We start from the raw sequence: 15,827 nt of genomic DNA on the forward strand, positions 1-15,827 counted from the left end.
GGATGAGGTGGCTTACGCCTGCAATCCCAGGACTTTAGAAGGCTGAGACCAGAGGATTGCTCGAGCCCAGGAGTTCAGGACCAGCCCGGGTAACATAGCAAGACGCTGTCCTGTTAAAAAATGAAAATAAAGGCCGGGCGCGGTGGCTCATGCCTGTAATCCCAGCACTTTGGGAGGCCGAGTTGGGCGAATCACAAGGTTAAGAGATCAAGACCATCCTGGCCAACATGGTGAAACCCTGTCTCTACTAAAAATACAAAAAGTAGCTGGGTGTGGTGGTGTGTGCCTGTAGTCCCAGCTGCTTGGGAGACTGAGGCAGGAGAATAGCTTGAACCTGGGAGGCGGAGGTTGCAGTGAGCCAAGATCGTGCCACTGCACTCCAGTCTGGTGACAGAGCGAGACTCCATCTCAAAAAAATAAAATAAAATAAAAAATAAATAAAAATAAAAAATGATAATAAACATTAATTGAGCCATTGCTATAAATTAAACACTACATACTTATATATGTATTAATAAATATATACTATATTAATACATATTATACATATAATGTATTTTATAATATATGTAATAATAGTAACAATATTAACATTATATTACTGTATATAGTATATATACTGTATAGATGCATGTATACGGTATATTACATTACTGTGTTTACTGTTATATATTGTATAGATACATACATATTTATAAATATAAAATAACATTATATATCATGTATCAATAGGCAGATACTGTTATTTCACCCACTTACTGGTAAGAAATCTGAGGCACAGAGAAGCTAAGTAACTTACTCAAAGTCACACAGGCAGAGCCACTCCAGCCTGCATGACTGCTCTTAATTTTCAGAAGGTGTGGTTCTAACTCAGAGCACATTTATTCAACTGAATGCATTTATTAGGAAGATCTTGAAAGCCTGTCTTCCCCTCTCCCTCCCAACACATCAAAAAATAATGGAATGTAAAACAATTGGATGCTCTTCATCTTAAACTGGTCAGCTTAAGCTGGTCAGTATCAACCAGGTTCAAGTTATGGAACTGTATGTAAATGTTGAAAATGTATCATTGTATCTTTTTTTTTTTTTTTTAGAGACAGGGTCTCCATATGCTACTATGACTAGTAGCATAGTCATAACTCACTGTAACCTTGAACTCCTGGGCTCACGTGATACTCCGTCTTTCACCTCAGCCTGCTGAGTAGCTGGGGCTATAGACAGGCACCATCACGCTTGGCTAATTTTTTAATTTTTTGTACATATTGGAGTCTCACTATGTTGCCCAGGCTGGTTTCAAACTCCTGCCCTCAGGTGATCCTCCCACCTCAGCCTCCCAAAGGACTGAGATTACAGGGGTGAGCCACCACACCTAGCCCTGTGTATCGTATCTTAAAAGGAAAATATAATTATGGATTTATGGTATATTTTCTTTTTTTTTTTTTTTTTCAAGACGGAGTCTCACTCTGTCGCCCAGGCTGGAATGCAGTGGCCTGATCTCAGCTCACTGCAAGCTCCGCCTCCTGGGTTCACGCCATTCTCCTGCCTCAGACTCCCGAGTAGCTGGGACTACAGGCGCCCACCACCACGCCCGGCTAATTTTTTTTTTTTTTTTTTTTTTTTTTTTGAGACGGAGTCTTGCTCTGTCGCCCAGGCTGGAGTGCAGTGGCCGGATCTCAGCTCACTGCAAGCTCTGCCTCCCGGGTTTATGCCATTCTCCTGCCTCAGCCTCCCGAGTAGCTGGGACTACAGGCGCCCGCCACCTCGCCTGGCTAGTTTTTTGTATTTTTTAGTAGAGACGGGGTTTCACCATGTTAGCCAGGATGGTCTCGATCTCCTGACCTCGTGATCCGCCCGTCTCGGCCTCCCAGAGTGCTGGGATTACAGGCTTGAGCCACCGCGCCCGGCCAATTTTTTTGTATTTTTAATAGAGACGGGGTTTCACCGTGTTAGCCAGGATGGTCTCGATCTCCTGACCTCGTGATCCGCCCGCCTCAGCCTCCCAAACTGCTGGGATTACAGGCATGAGCCACCGCGCCCGGCCGATTTATGGTATGTTTTCTTGCATTGAAACTGGAAACTCTTGTAACACATAAGTACATTATTCAACTTCCAGTTATTCAAGAAACACTCTAATTTTTTTAACCACCATGTATTGTATAAAAACAGTAGGGGAGATGATCAATTACTCACTGTTTATTTAAAGCTGTGGCTTAAACACTTTCTGTATAGTATCTCTTTATTGAAGGATTGTTGAGAGAGCTCTGTCACTCATCTTTGCGTTAAGAAACCTTGGTGCGTGTTGTGTATTGGTTCGTTTTGGCTTCTGCACTGACAAACGGGATCTGATCAAGTTGAACTTCCTGTAGAATAATAATTCACAGAAAACTGCAGGGTACGGTGAATCACGCCTGTACTCCCAGAACTTTAGGAAGCCAAGGTGGCTGGATCACGTGAGGTTAGGAGTTCGAGACCAGCCTGGCCAATGTGGTGAAACCACATCTCTACTAATAAATAGTACAAAGGTTAGCCAGGCATGGTGACGTGCGCCTGTTTTTCCAGCTACTGGGGAGTCTGAGGCAGGAGAATTGTTTGAACCCAGGAGGCGGAGGCTGCAGTGAGCCGAGATTGCGCCACTGCACTCCAGGCGGTGCGACAGAGTGACTCTGTCTCAAAAAGTTAAAAAAAAAAAAAATTCACAGAAAAGTTAAGAAAGGTTATCTATGGCCTCTTAATCTTCCTGATCTGAAACAGCAACTTGGGATAAAGGAATAATGTTGAGGAAGTGGAGCATTAAAAAAAAAAAAAAAAAGAGGAAGAAGAGAAAGAGAAGAGGGAGTGAAGGGGAGAGAGAGTGAAGAAGGAAGGGGAGAGAGAGTGAAGAAGGAAGGGAAGAAAGAAGGGAGGGAGGGAGGAAAGAGAAAAGGAAAGAAAGAAGGAAGAAAAAAGGAAGAAAGGGAGAAAAAGAGAAAGAAAAGGTTGGTGTCATAAATAGTGTAAATGTACTTAATAAGCAACTGAAATCAAAGGCTGAGTAGTATGTCATACTTGATGTCTAATATTTTAAAATTTAGGCTGGGTGCGGTGGCTCACACCTGTAATCCCAGCACTCCCAGAGGCCCCGGCGGACGGATCACCTGAGGTCAGGAGTTCAAAATCAGCCTGGGCAACACGGTGAAACCCTGTCTCTGCTAAAAATACAAACATTAGACAGGTGTGGTGTCATGTACCTGTAATCCCAGCTACTCCGGAGGTTGAGGTAGAAGAATCGCTTGAACCGGGAGGCGGAGGTTGTAGTGAACCGACATTGTGCCATTGCTCTCCAGCCTGGGAGACAAGAGTGAGACTCCGTCTCAAAAAAGAAAAAAAAAAAAAAAAAAAAAGGAAAAAGTAGAAAAATTGGGACACAGAGACATGGACATGCAAGGGGAGAAGGCAGGTGAAGATGGCGGCAGAGCGTGGAGTAATGCATCTACAAGCCAAGGAAAAACAAAAATTGCTGGCAACCTCTAGAAGGTACAGGTGGCAAGGAAGGAATCTTCCCTAGAGGTTTAGAAGGGAGTCCAGCCCTGCTGACATCTTGATTTTGAGCTTCTAGTCTCTGGAACTGTGAAAGAACACGTTTTGGTTGTTTAAAGCTACTACGTTTTTGGTAATTTGTCATTGCAGCCCTAGGACACAAATATATTCACAATAAAAGAAATGAAAATTAAAATTATACCGACATGTCATTTTTAACCCGCCACTTTGACAAAGATCAAAAAGCCTGATAACAGACTAAGTCAGAAAATGTGTTGGGAAATTGATTGCTTTTATTTGCTGCTGGTGGGAGTAAATGTAAACTGATATAATCTCTAGAAATTACTTGACAATTTCTATCAAAATTACAAATGCACATACCTTTTGACCCCGTAATTCTGCTTCTAGGATTTATCCTACATTCGAGAAAGTTGCATACGTGGACAATTACACACGGACACGGTAAGAATCACAGCTCTATCTGTAACCACAAACATCTGGAATGAACACTAACTGTTCATTATCAAGTGATGTCTGAGTACACTGAAGAACATCTATACTTGGAGTCAGCAAACTTTTTACACAATGGGCCAGATAGTAAGTACTCTAGGTTTGCAGACCCAGAGGGCTCTGGTACGACGACTCAACCGTGCAGTTGCAACTCAAATGTAGTCACACAGACTGGGTGCTGTGGATTATGTCTGTAATCCCAGCATTTTGGGAGACTGAGGTGGGTGGATCACCTGAGGTCAGTAGTTTGAGACTAGCCTGGTCAACATAGTGAAACCTCAAAATTAGCCTCCTGGCCGGGCGCGGTGGCTCAAGCCTGTAATCCCAGCACTTTGGGAGGTCGAGACGGGCGGATCACGAGGTCAGGAGATCGAGACCATCCTGGCTAACACGGTGAAACCCCGTCTCTACTAAAAAATACAAAAAACTAGCCAGGTGAGGTGGCGGGCGCCTGTTGTCCCAGCTACTCCGGAGGCTGAGGCAGGAGAATGGTGTGAACCCGGGAGGTGGAGCTTGCAGTGAGCTGAGATCCAGCCACAGCACTCCAGCCTGGGTGACAGAGCAAGACTCCGTCTCAAAAAAAAAAAAAAAAAAAAAATATGCCTCAAAAATTAGCCAGCGTGGTACTGGGCACCTGTAATCCCAGCTACTCGGGAGGCTGAGGCAGGAGAGTTGCTTCAGCCTGGGAGGCAGAGGTTGCAGTGAGCTGAGATCGCACCATTGCACTCCAGTCTGGGCTACAGAGCGAGACTCCATCTTAAAAAAAACTATATATATATATATATAGTCATACATCATACATCATATATAAGTGAATGGGCATAGTTGTGTTCCAATAAAACTTTATTTACAAAAAACAAGCAATGGCCAGATTTGACCCATGAGCCTGTTTGCTGATCCCTGATCTATTCAATGGAATATTATGAGCTGAAAAATTAGTGAGGTGGCTATGTTCTGTGCCACAGTGACTTCTAAGATTAAGTGGAGAAAGCAAGATTCAGAACAGTATGGATATGTCAGAAAAATATATATAAATTTATATAAATAATTACTTGTATATTTATAGCCGATGTCTGGAAGTATCCATAAGAAAGTGGACCCATTACTTATTTCTGGGATAGGAAACCGTGTGCCTCAGTGTCTCAGTTGGAAAGATATTTTCCTTTGTGCTTTTTGAATTCTGAACCAAGCTGAAATTATTACCCATTCAGAAAACAAAATAAAAATGTGAAAAGGTAAGCAAATTTATTTCCCTACCACATACTTTTTCTTTGCAGGGCCAATGAGCACAAATGGTTTTTAGTTCAGTTTTTTGTTTGTCTGTTTGTTTGTTTTTAATAGAGATGGCATCTCACTTTGTTGCTCTGGCTGGTCTCAAAAAGGCAAATTTTCTTTCTTTCCTTCCTCCCTCCCTCCCTCCCTCCCTCCCTCCCTCCCGCTCTCCCTCTCTCCCTCCCGCTCTCCCTCTCTCCCTCTCTCCCTCTCTCCCTCTTTCCCTCTCTCCCTCTCTCCCTCTCTCTCTCTCTTTCTCTCTTTGTCTCTTTCTTTCTTTCTTTCTTCTTTCTCTTTTTTCCTTTTTTTTTTTTTGAGATGGAGTCTGGCTCTGTTGCCCAGGCTGGAGTGCAGTGGCACCATCTCGGCTTACTGCAACCTCTGCCTCCTAGGTTCAAGTGATTCTCCTGCCTCAGCCTCTTGAGTAGCTGGGACTACAGGCATGCACCACCACGCCCAGCTAAGTTTTGTATTTTTAGTAGAGACAGAGTTTCACTATGTTGGCCAGGCTTGTCTTGAACTCACGGCCTCAGGTGATTCTCCAGCTCAGCTCCCCAAATGCTGGGATTATAGGCATCAGCCACCACACCTGGCTGAGTTTCCCCATTTTTGGATGGTTGAAAACAACCCAAAAAAGACTAATATTTTGAGAAGGGGGTGGGGGAAAAAAAGAATATTTTGTGATAAAAGAAAATTATGTGAAATTCAAATTTCAGTGTCCACAAATAAAGTGTAATGGAACACAGCCCTGCCTATTCATTTGCATTCTGTCTGTGGTTGCTTTGCCTTACACTGGCAGACTTGAGTCATTGTGACGGAGAGCCCATAAAGCCTAAAATATTTATCTGGTCCTTTACATAAACAGTTTACAGATTGTTGTTCTAATTAAAGAACAAAAACAATCTTTTACATGCTTCTAGAAATAGAAAGTTCATATTTAATATTGAATGACCATTCCATGAGGACTTTAAAAAATGAAATGGCTTAAAAGAACTCAAAATTAAATTGCGAATGTTCTTGCTTCTTCTTAGAGAATATTTTTAAAAGCTGTGGTCTCTAAACAAAAATAAAGCACTTATCCCATCTGTCTGGGTCTCACTGCGCACTGTGTTGGTGAGGCCATCGGAATGAAAATGTATCACAACCCACCTTCCCTTTTATTTTTATTTTTCATTTATATATATATTTTTTTGGGGGGTGGGGTGGGTGGGTGGGGTGGGGACAGGGTCTCACTCTGTTGCCCAGACTGGAGTGCAGTGGTGTGATCTCAGTTCACCACAACCTCCACCTCCCCGGTTCAAGTGATTCTCCTGCCTCAGCCTCCCGAGTAGCTGGGATTACAGGTGCACGCCACTGCTGCCGGCTAATTTTTGTATTCTTAGTAGAGACAGGGTTTCACCATGTTGGCCAGGCTGGTCTTGAACTTCTGACCTCAAATGATCCACCTGCCTTGGCCTCCCAAAGTGATGGGATTACAGGTGTGAGCCACTGCACCCGGCTGATTTTTTTTACATTTTTAGATGAGGTCTTGCTATGTTGCCCAGGCTGGTCTTGAACTCCTGGGCTCAAGTGATCCTCCTGCCTCAGCCTCCCAAAGTGCTGGGATTACAGGTGTGAGCCACTGCATCCTCCCCTCCCTTTCCCTTATTTGACAGAAAATTAAAAGTACTTGATGTTAACAAAAAGCTGAGATGACCTAGAATTGCTTTTAATTTTTACTAAGACTGGATCTAAGCTTTCTGTTTTTGTTTTGATCGTGGGAAGAACACACTTGTACCTTTTTTTTTTTTTTAAATCACCGATAAAACAAGGATACAAGGAAACTCTGCTTCCTGAAAATTTTGTTCTTGGTTTACAAGAGACAATAAACCCATATAAAAAGTTATGTAATAAGAGGACAGTCAATAACTATGTGTTCAACCTTTTGAACAATGACCCACAGTAAAATCTATGCTTTATATTATGACTCAGTAGATACATATATACACATACACTAAAATAAAAATAATGGGGCTGGGTGAGGTGGCTCATATCTGTAATCCCAGCACTTAGGGAGACCAAGGTGGGTGGATCGCTTGAGCCCAAGAGTTTGTGACCAGTCTGGACAACACAGCAAGACCCCATCTTTACAAAAAAATTAAAAAATTAGCCAGGTGCAGTAGCATGCCTGTGGTTCCAACAGCTGGGGAGACTGAGAAGGGAGGATCACTTGAACTCAGGAAATCGAGGCTGCAATGAGCCATGATCATGTCACTGCATTCCAGCCTGGGCAACAGCAAGAACCTGTTTCAAAAAAATAAAAAAGAAAAGGCAAAAAAATTTTTTTTTTCTTAAGACGGAGTCTCACTCTGTTGCTCAGGGTGGAGTGCGGTGGCGCGATCTCGGCTCACTGCAACTCCGCCTCCCGGGTTCACGCCATTCTCCTGCCTCAGCCTCCTGAGTAGCTGGGACTACAGGCGCCCGCCACCTCGCCCAGCTAATTTTTGTATTTGTAGTAGAGACGGGGTTTCACCATATTGGCCAGGCTGGTCTTGAACTCCTGACTTCGTGATCCGCCCGCCTCAGCCTCACAAAGTGCTGGGATTACAGGCCTGAGCCACCGCGCCCAGACAGAAAAGACAAACCTATTATTAAGGCAGAAAGTAGATTAGTGCGGTTGCCTGGAGCTGGGAGTGGGATCAGAGATAAGGATAAGTAGTTCCTATTGAGGTGATGAAAAAGCTGCATTATATTAAAAATGTACTAAAAATAATCGAATTACACACACAAAAGCAGTGGATTTCATAGCATGTAAATTACATAGCAATAAAACTGTCTTTTAAAAAAGAGAGACAGGAAGAAAAGAGGAAGCAAAAGAAAAAAGGCTGGGCATGGTGGTTCATGCCTGTGATCCCAACACTTTGGGAGGCCAGGGCGGGTGGATCACCTGATGTCATGAGTTCGAGACCAGCCTGGCCAACATGACAAAACCCTGTCTCTAAAATCCTGTACTAAAAATACAAAAGTTAGCTGGGTGCAGTGGCGCGCGACTGTAGTCCCAGCTACTTGGAAGGTTGAGGCAGGAGAACTGTTTGAACACAGGAGGCAGAGGTTGCAGTGAGCCAAGATCACACCACTGCACTCCAGCCTGGGCAACAGAGCAAGACTCCATCTCAAAAAAAAAAAAAAAAAAAAAAAAAAAAGGAAAAAGGAGAGAGAGAGAAAAAAAAATAGAGGAAGAGGAAGCGGACACGGAAGAATAACTACCCAAACCAATCAGTCTGCAGCGTTTGGGATTCAGCTTTTTAAAAATTACGTACATTTGCCCAACCAATCTTCCAGTTGTTCCCACTCTCCACACTTTCTCAAAGATTACTGCCAGCATTTCCTCTGTCACATGTGCCAATTATTTCAGTCCTCTGGAATGTCATTCATCAGGTTTAGAAACTTTTTGACAAGGTGAATATGGTAACAAAGTCCAAGAGGTGGATGTTTTCCCACCCTTCTGAACCTCTTCCTTCGCATACTCTTCTCCTCTGATGACTTCTCCTTTAGTCCGTGTTTACATTTTGTGATTTCTTAGACGTGAGTTCCTAGGCAACAGAAAGAGCTAGGGTAGTTGCGTGCGCAGTGAGCTGCGCCTTAGGAAACTGTGGGCTTCTGGGGTGGCCTTCCCCTAAGTTCCCTGCATGACTGTTGTAGATGTTTGTAGCTCGGTCTACCTAGCAACCCCTCCTCCTCCTTCTGGAAACAGCTCTAGGTTTCCTGGGTGGGGTTTCCTTCACCCACTTGGTGTTTGTGGTCCTGGAGAGGCAGACCGCCACCCATGGGCTCCAGGAATGAGCAGGTGACTCAGGTCAACCCAGACACCAACATAGCTCAGCTCTGGCTGTGGTGATTGGCTGAAAGATGGACATGTGACCTAAGAGAGTCCAGTGAGAGTCAGTTCTGAGATGTTTTCTAGAAATACTGGAAAAGAGATGTTCTTTTTCTACCATGATTGCTTTGTGGTGGGATGTAAGGTTGACTGCTGTGAGCCTCGGTGGGCTACCATATGGGAAATGCCTAAGAATGAAGCGTTTAGCTTTCCTATAGTCCCTGAAAAAAATAAAAATAAAAATAAAAGATGAAGCTAACACAGGCCGGGCACGGTGGCTCATGCCTGTAATCCCAGCACTTTGGGAGGCCGAGGTGGGAGGATCACCAGAGGTCAGGAGTTCGTGACCAGCCTGGCCAACATGGTGAAACCCTATCTCTACTGAAAAAATACAAATATTAGCTGGGTGTGCTGGCATGTGCCTGCAATCCCAGCTACTCAGGAGGCTGAGGTAGGAGAATCGCTTGAACCCCGGAGGTGGAGGTTGCAGTGAGCCGAGATGGTGCCACTGCACTCCAGCCTGGGCAACAGAGTGAGGCTCCATCTCAAAAAAAAAAAAAAAAAGAAAAAGTGGGGGCCGCGCACAGTGGCTCACGCCTGTAATCCCAGCACTTTGGGAGGCCAAGGAGGGCGGATCACAAGGTCAGGAGATCGAGACCATCCTGGCTAACACAGTGAAACCCCGTCTCTACTAAAAATACAAAAAATTGAGCCAGGAGAATGGCGTGAACCTGGGAGGCGGAGTTTGCAGTGAGCCGACATCGTGCCACTGCACTCCAGTCTGGGCGATAGAGCGAGAGTCCGTCTCAAAAAAAAAAAAAAAAAAAAAAAGTAAAAAAACTCATCCAGAATGGCCAGTTCTTTCCCAACATCCATTTTTCACCCTTCTCCATGTTAAGAGACTCCAATTTTTTATCTTTTTTTTGGTGGGGGGACAGGGTCTCAGTGTGTTACCTAGGCTGGAGTGAAGTGGTACAATCACAGTTCACTGCAGTCTCCTGGATTCAAGCCATCCTCCCACCTCAGCCTCTCAAGTAGCTGGGATCAGACGCACGTGCCACCACACTTGGCTAATTTTTTTTTTTTTTTTTTTTTTTTTGTAGAAACTGGGTCTCACTATGCTGCCCAGGCTGTTCTTGAACTCCTGGGCTCAAGTGGTCCTCTTGTCTCAGCCTCCCAAAGGGCTGGAATGACAGGCATGAGCCACTGTGCTTGACCAGATTCCAATTTTTATTCTAGCACATTGCCACCTAGAATAAAGGTTAAATTTCCCAGTTTCCCTTGCAGTTAGGTATAGGTGAAAAAGTAGTGTCACTTTATAGCTTAGTCATATGTCTAAGTTCTGGCCAGTGAGATGTGAGTTGACATGAATGGAGGCTTCCAGAAGACTTTTCTCCCTTCCCGCTTCCTGCTTCCAGGAATGCAGATTTGATGGATGGCATTCCAGCCACTATCCTGAGTCATGTGGATTTAAGAATGGAGTGCTAGATGAAGCAGACAGACAGAAACAAGGTTTCTGGTGAAAGAGGACCCACCATACCAGCCTTGGAGAACTAATCTATAGACTTCTTTTACATGAGAAGAGAAATAAACTTTTATCTCATTGAAGCTCCCAATTTGTCCTGTCTCTGTTACTATATCCAAAGTTGAGTCTGATGGACAGTGCCATGTTCCTCAAGCCCTGGCCACATGCTGTATTATCGGTTATTTTTTCATTTAGCCTATCTGACAGGTGAAAAAGTAGTGTCATTTCATAGTTCTAAATTCATTTCTGTTAAGAGCCCATCTTATTTTTGTAGATTTTGAGCCATTTGTGGGGTTTTGGGTCTGTGAACCATCTTCCCTCCCCTTCCCTCCTCTCCTCTCCTCTCCCCTCTCCTCTCCTCTCCATCTTTCTTTTCTCTCCCTCTCTCTCTCTCTCCCTTTCTTTCTTCCTTTTTTTTTTTTTTTTTCAGACAGGGTCTGGCTCTCATCCAGGCTGGAGTGCAGTGCTGCAATTATAACTCACTGCAGCCTCCACTTCTCTAGCCTTAAGCAATCTTCCCATTTCATCCTCCCAAGTAGCTGAGACTAAAGGTGTGCGCCACCATGCCCAGCTAACTTTTTTAGGGATGGTTTCTTGCCGTCATGCCCAGGCTGGTCTCAAACGACTGGGCTTAAGCAATCCTCCAGCCATGGCCTCCCCGAGTGCTGGGATTACAGACCCCATTTGTTTCTTTCTTTCTTTTTTTTTTTTTTTTTGAGACGAAGTCTCGTTCTGTCATCCAAGCTGGAGTGCAGTGGCGCGATCTCAGCTCACTGCAAGCTCCGCCTCCCGGGTTCACACCATTCTCCTGCCTCAGCCTCCTGAGTAGCTGGGACTACAGGTGCCCACCACAATACCTGGCTAATTTTTTGTATTTTTAGTGGAGACGGAGTTTCACCATGTTAGCCAGGATGGTCTCGATCTCCTGACCTCGTGATCCGCCCGCCTCGGCCTCCCAAAGTGCTGGAATTACAGGCCCCATTTTTTTCTTGACTCCATTCTCAGTCAGTCCCATTCCTGTGATTCCAAGATGGCTGCCAACAGCTCTGGACTTTCATCCCACCTCTTAGCACCCTCAGCAGGGAGAATGCCGCTTTCCTGGATGGTGCAACAAAAGTTTAGGGATTGTCACGAGAAAGAGGACAAGCCACAGACTGAGAGAAACATCTGCAAAAACATATCTGATAAAGGACTTTTATCCAAATAACACAACAATCCGGCTGGGCATGGTGGCTCTTGCCTGTAATCCCAGAACTTCGGGAGACGGAGGCAGGTGGATGGCCTGAGGTCAGGAGTTCGAGACCAGCCTGGCCAACACGGCGAAACCCTGTCTCTACCAACAATATAAAAATTAGCCGGGTGTGGTAGTGCCTGCCATAATCCCAGCTACTCGGGAGGCTGAGGTAGGAGAATCGCTTGAACCCAGGAGGCAGAGGTTGCAGTGAGCCAAGATCGTGCCATTGCACTCCAGCCTGGGCAACAGAGAGAGACTCTTGTCTCAAAAAAAAAAATTAATTAATTAATTAAATAAAAATAAAAATAAAAAGCAAATAACTCAACAATCCGAAAATAGAGCTGGGCATGGTGGCATATGCCTGTAGTCTAGTCGGGAGGCTAAGCTAAAAGAATCACTTGAGCCCAGGAGTTCAAGATTGTAATGTGCTATGATCCTGACTGTGAATAGCCACTGCACTCCAGTTTGGGCAACATAGTGCGATGGTGACTCGTTTAAAAACACACAAAAATGAACAACCTGATTAAAAAATGAGCAAGGCCGGGCGTGGTGGCTCACGCCTGTAATCCCAGCACTTTGGGAGGCCGAGGCAGGTGGATCATGAGGTCAGGAGTTCAAGACCAGCCTGGCCAAGATTGTGAAACCCCATCTCTACTAAAACTACAATAATTAGCCAGGTGTGGTGGCAGGTGCCTGTAATCTCAGCTACTCAGGAGGCTGAGGCTGGAGAATCGCTTGAACCTGGACGACAGAGGTTGCAGTGAGCCGAGATCGTGCCACTGCACACCAGCCTGGGCGACAGAATGAGACCTCGTCTCGAAAAAAAGAGAGAACAAAAAAGTCAGAGGCGGTGACTCATGCCTGTAAATTCAGCACTTTGGGAGGCAGAGATGGGTGGATTACTTGAGCCCAAGAGTTCAAGACCAGCCTATGCAACATGGCAAAACCCTATATCTGCAAAAAATACAAAAAATTAGCTGAGTATGAAGGCACGCCCCTGTAGTCCCAGCTACTTGGCAGGGCTGAGGTAGGAGGATCGCTTGAGCCAGGAAGGTAGAGGTTGTAGTGAACTGAAATCATACTACACTCCACCCTGAGTGATAACAGCGAGACCCTGTCTCAAAAATAAATTAAAAAAAAAAAAATTAAAGACCAGGCACGGTGGTTCATGCCTGTAATCCCAGCACTTTTTCTTCCTTTTTTTTTTTTTTTTTTTTTCAGACAGGGTCTGGCTGTTTCACCCAGGCTGGAGTGCAGTGCTGCAATTATAACTCAATGCAGCCTCCACTTCTCTAGGCTTAAGCAATCTTCCCATTTCATCCTCCCAAGTAGCTGAGACTAAAGGTGTGCGCCACCATGCCCAGCTAACTTTTTTATGGATGATTTCTTGCCGTGTTGCCCAGGCTGGTCTCAAACGACTGGGCTTAAGCAATCCTCCAGCCATGGCCTCCCCAAATGCTGGGATTACAGGCCCCATTTGTTTCTTTCTTTTTTTTTTCAGGCCAAGGCAGATGGATCACCTGAGGTCAGGAGTTTGAGACCAGCCTGACCAACATGGAGCTTCCCACCGCAGCCTTCTGAATAGCTGGAACTACAGGTGCATGCCACCATGCCTGGCTAATTTTTACATTTTTTGTAGAGATGGGGGTCTCTCTATGTTGCCCAGGCTGGTCTCAAACTCCTGGGCTCAAGTAATCCACTGCCTCAGCCTCCCGAAGTGCTGAGATTACAGGCATGAGCCACCTTGCCTGGCCTAGAATGGCTAAAATTTTTTTTCTTTTCCTTTTCCATTTCCATTTCCATTTCCATTCCCTCCCTCCTTCCCTCCCTCTCTCTCTTTCTTTCTCTGTCACCCAGGCTCGAGTGCAATGGCAAGATCTTGACTCACTGCAACCTCTGCCTCCTGGATTCAAGCAATTCTCCTGCCTCAGCCTCCTGAGTAGTTGGGACTACAGGTGCCCGCCACCACGCCTGGCTAATTTTTGTATTTTTAGTAGAAATGGGTTTTCACCATGTTGGCCAGGATAGTCTCGATCTCCTGAACTCGTGATCCTCCCACCTCAGCCTCCCAAAGTGCTGAGGTTACAGGCGTGAGCCACCATGCCTGGCCGAATGACTAATGGCTACAATTTTTAAAAATGACAACACCAAATGCTGGTGAAGATGTTGAGCAACAGGAGCTCTCATTCATTGCTGCAGAAATGCAAAATGGCACAGCTACCTTGGAAGACAGTCTGGCGGTTTCTTCTAAAACTAAAATGCTCTTCCTACATGATCCAACAATTGCACTCTTTGGCATTTAACCCAAGTGAACTGGAAACTTACATCCACACAGACACTTGCACACAAACATTTATAACAAATGTATTCGTCATTGCCAAACTTGGAAGCAACCAAGTTGTCCTTCAGTAAGTAAGTGAATGGATAAACTATGATACATCCAGACAATAGAATATTATTCAGTGCTGGCCGGGCACAGTGATTCATGCCTGTAATCCCAATACTTTGGGAGGCCGAGGCCAGCCAATCACTTGAAGCCAGGAGTTCATGACCAGCCTGGCCAACATGGCGAAACGCCTTCTCTACTAAAAATACAAAACAAAAAACAAAAAACAAAAAAAACAATTAGCTGGGCATAGTAGCATGCACCTGTAATCCCAGCTAATCAGGAGGCTGAGGTGGGATAATTGTTTGAACCTGGGAGGTGGAGGTTGCCGTGAACCAAGACTGCACCACTAAACTCCAGCCTGGATGACAGAGCAAGACTCCGTCTCAAAAAAAAAAAAAAAAAAAAAAAAAAAAAAAAAAAAAAATTATCCAGTGCTAAAATGAAATAAGTTGCTAAAACATAAAGAGATGTGGAGAAACCTTGTCTTAGTCCGTTTTCTGTTACTATAACAGAATACTAGAGACTAGGTAATTTATAAAGGAGAGAGGTTTATTTAGCTCAAGATTCTGGAGGTTGGGTTGTCCAAGATCTGCAGGATATGGGATTCAGCTTTTAAAAATTGAGCTTCTGGCCGGGCTCCATAGCTGACACCTATAATCCTACTACTTCAGGAGGCTGAGACAGGAGGATCACTTAAGGCCAGGAATTTGAGACCAGCCTGGATAAGATAGGGAGACCCCTTCTCTACAAAAATAAAAATAAAATGGGCCAGGTACAGTGGCTCACGCCTGTAATCCCAGCACTTTGGGAGGCTGAGGCAGGCGGATCACAAGGTCAGCAGATGGAGAACATCTTGGCCAACATGGGGAAACCCTGTCTCTGCTAAAGATACAAAAATTAGGCCGGGCATGGTGGCTCACGACTGTAATTCCAGCATTTGGGAGGCTGAGGTAGGTGGAGAGCCTGAGATCAGGAGTTCAAAACCAATATGGTGAAATTTGTCTCTACTAAAAATACAAAAGTTAGCAGTACGTAATGGCACGCACCTGTAATCCCAGCTACTAGGGAGGCTGAGGCAGGAGAATCGCTTGAACCCTGGAGGCAGAGGTTGCAGTGACCTGAGATCATGCCATTGCACTCCAGCCTGGGTGACAGAGCGAGACTGGGTCTAAAAATAAAAAAATTAAAAAATAAATTAGCCAGGCATGGTGGTACACGCCTATAGTCCCCAGCTACTCTGGAGCCTGAGGAAGGAGAATTGCTTGCAACTGGGAGGCAGAGGTTGCAGTGAGCTGAGATTTCACCACTGCACTCCAGCCCAGGCGACAAGAGTGAAACTCCATCTCAAAATAAATAAATAAATAAAATCGCTGAGCATGGTGGCTCATGCCTATAATCCCAGCACTTTGGGAGGCCGAGGTGGGGGATCATTTGAAGTCAGGAGTTTGAGACCAGCCTGGCCAACATGGTGAAACCCCACCTCTACTAAAAATACAAATAGGCCGGGCGCGGTGGCTCAAGCCTG

Source organism: Rhinopithecus roxellana, chromosome 13 (assembly GCF_007565055.1).
Source record: "Rhinopithecus roxellana isolate Shanxi Qingling chromosome 13, ASM756505v1, whole genome shotgun sequence".
Classification (NCBI taxonomy): domain Eukaryota; kingdom Metazoa; phylum Chordata; class Mammalia; order Primates; family Cercopithecidae; genus Rhinopithecus; species Rhinopithecus roxellana.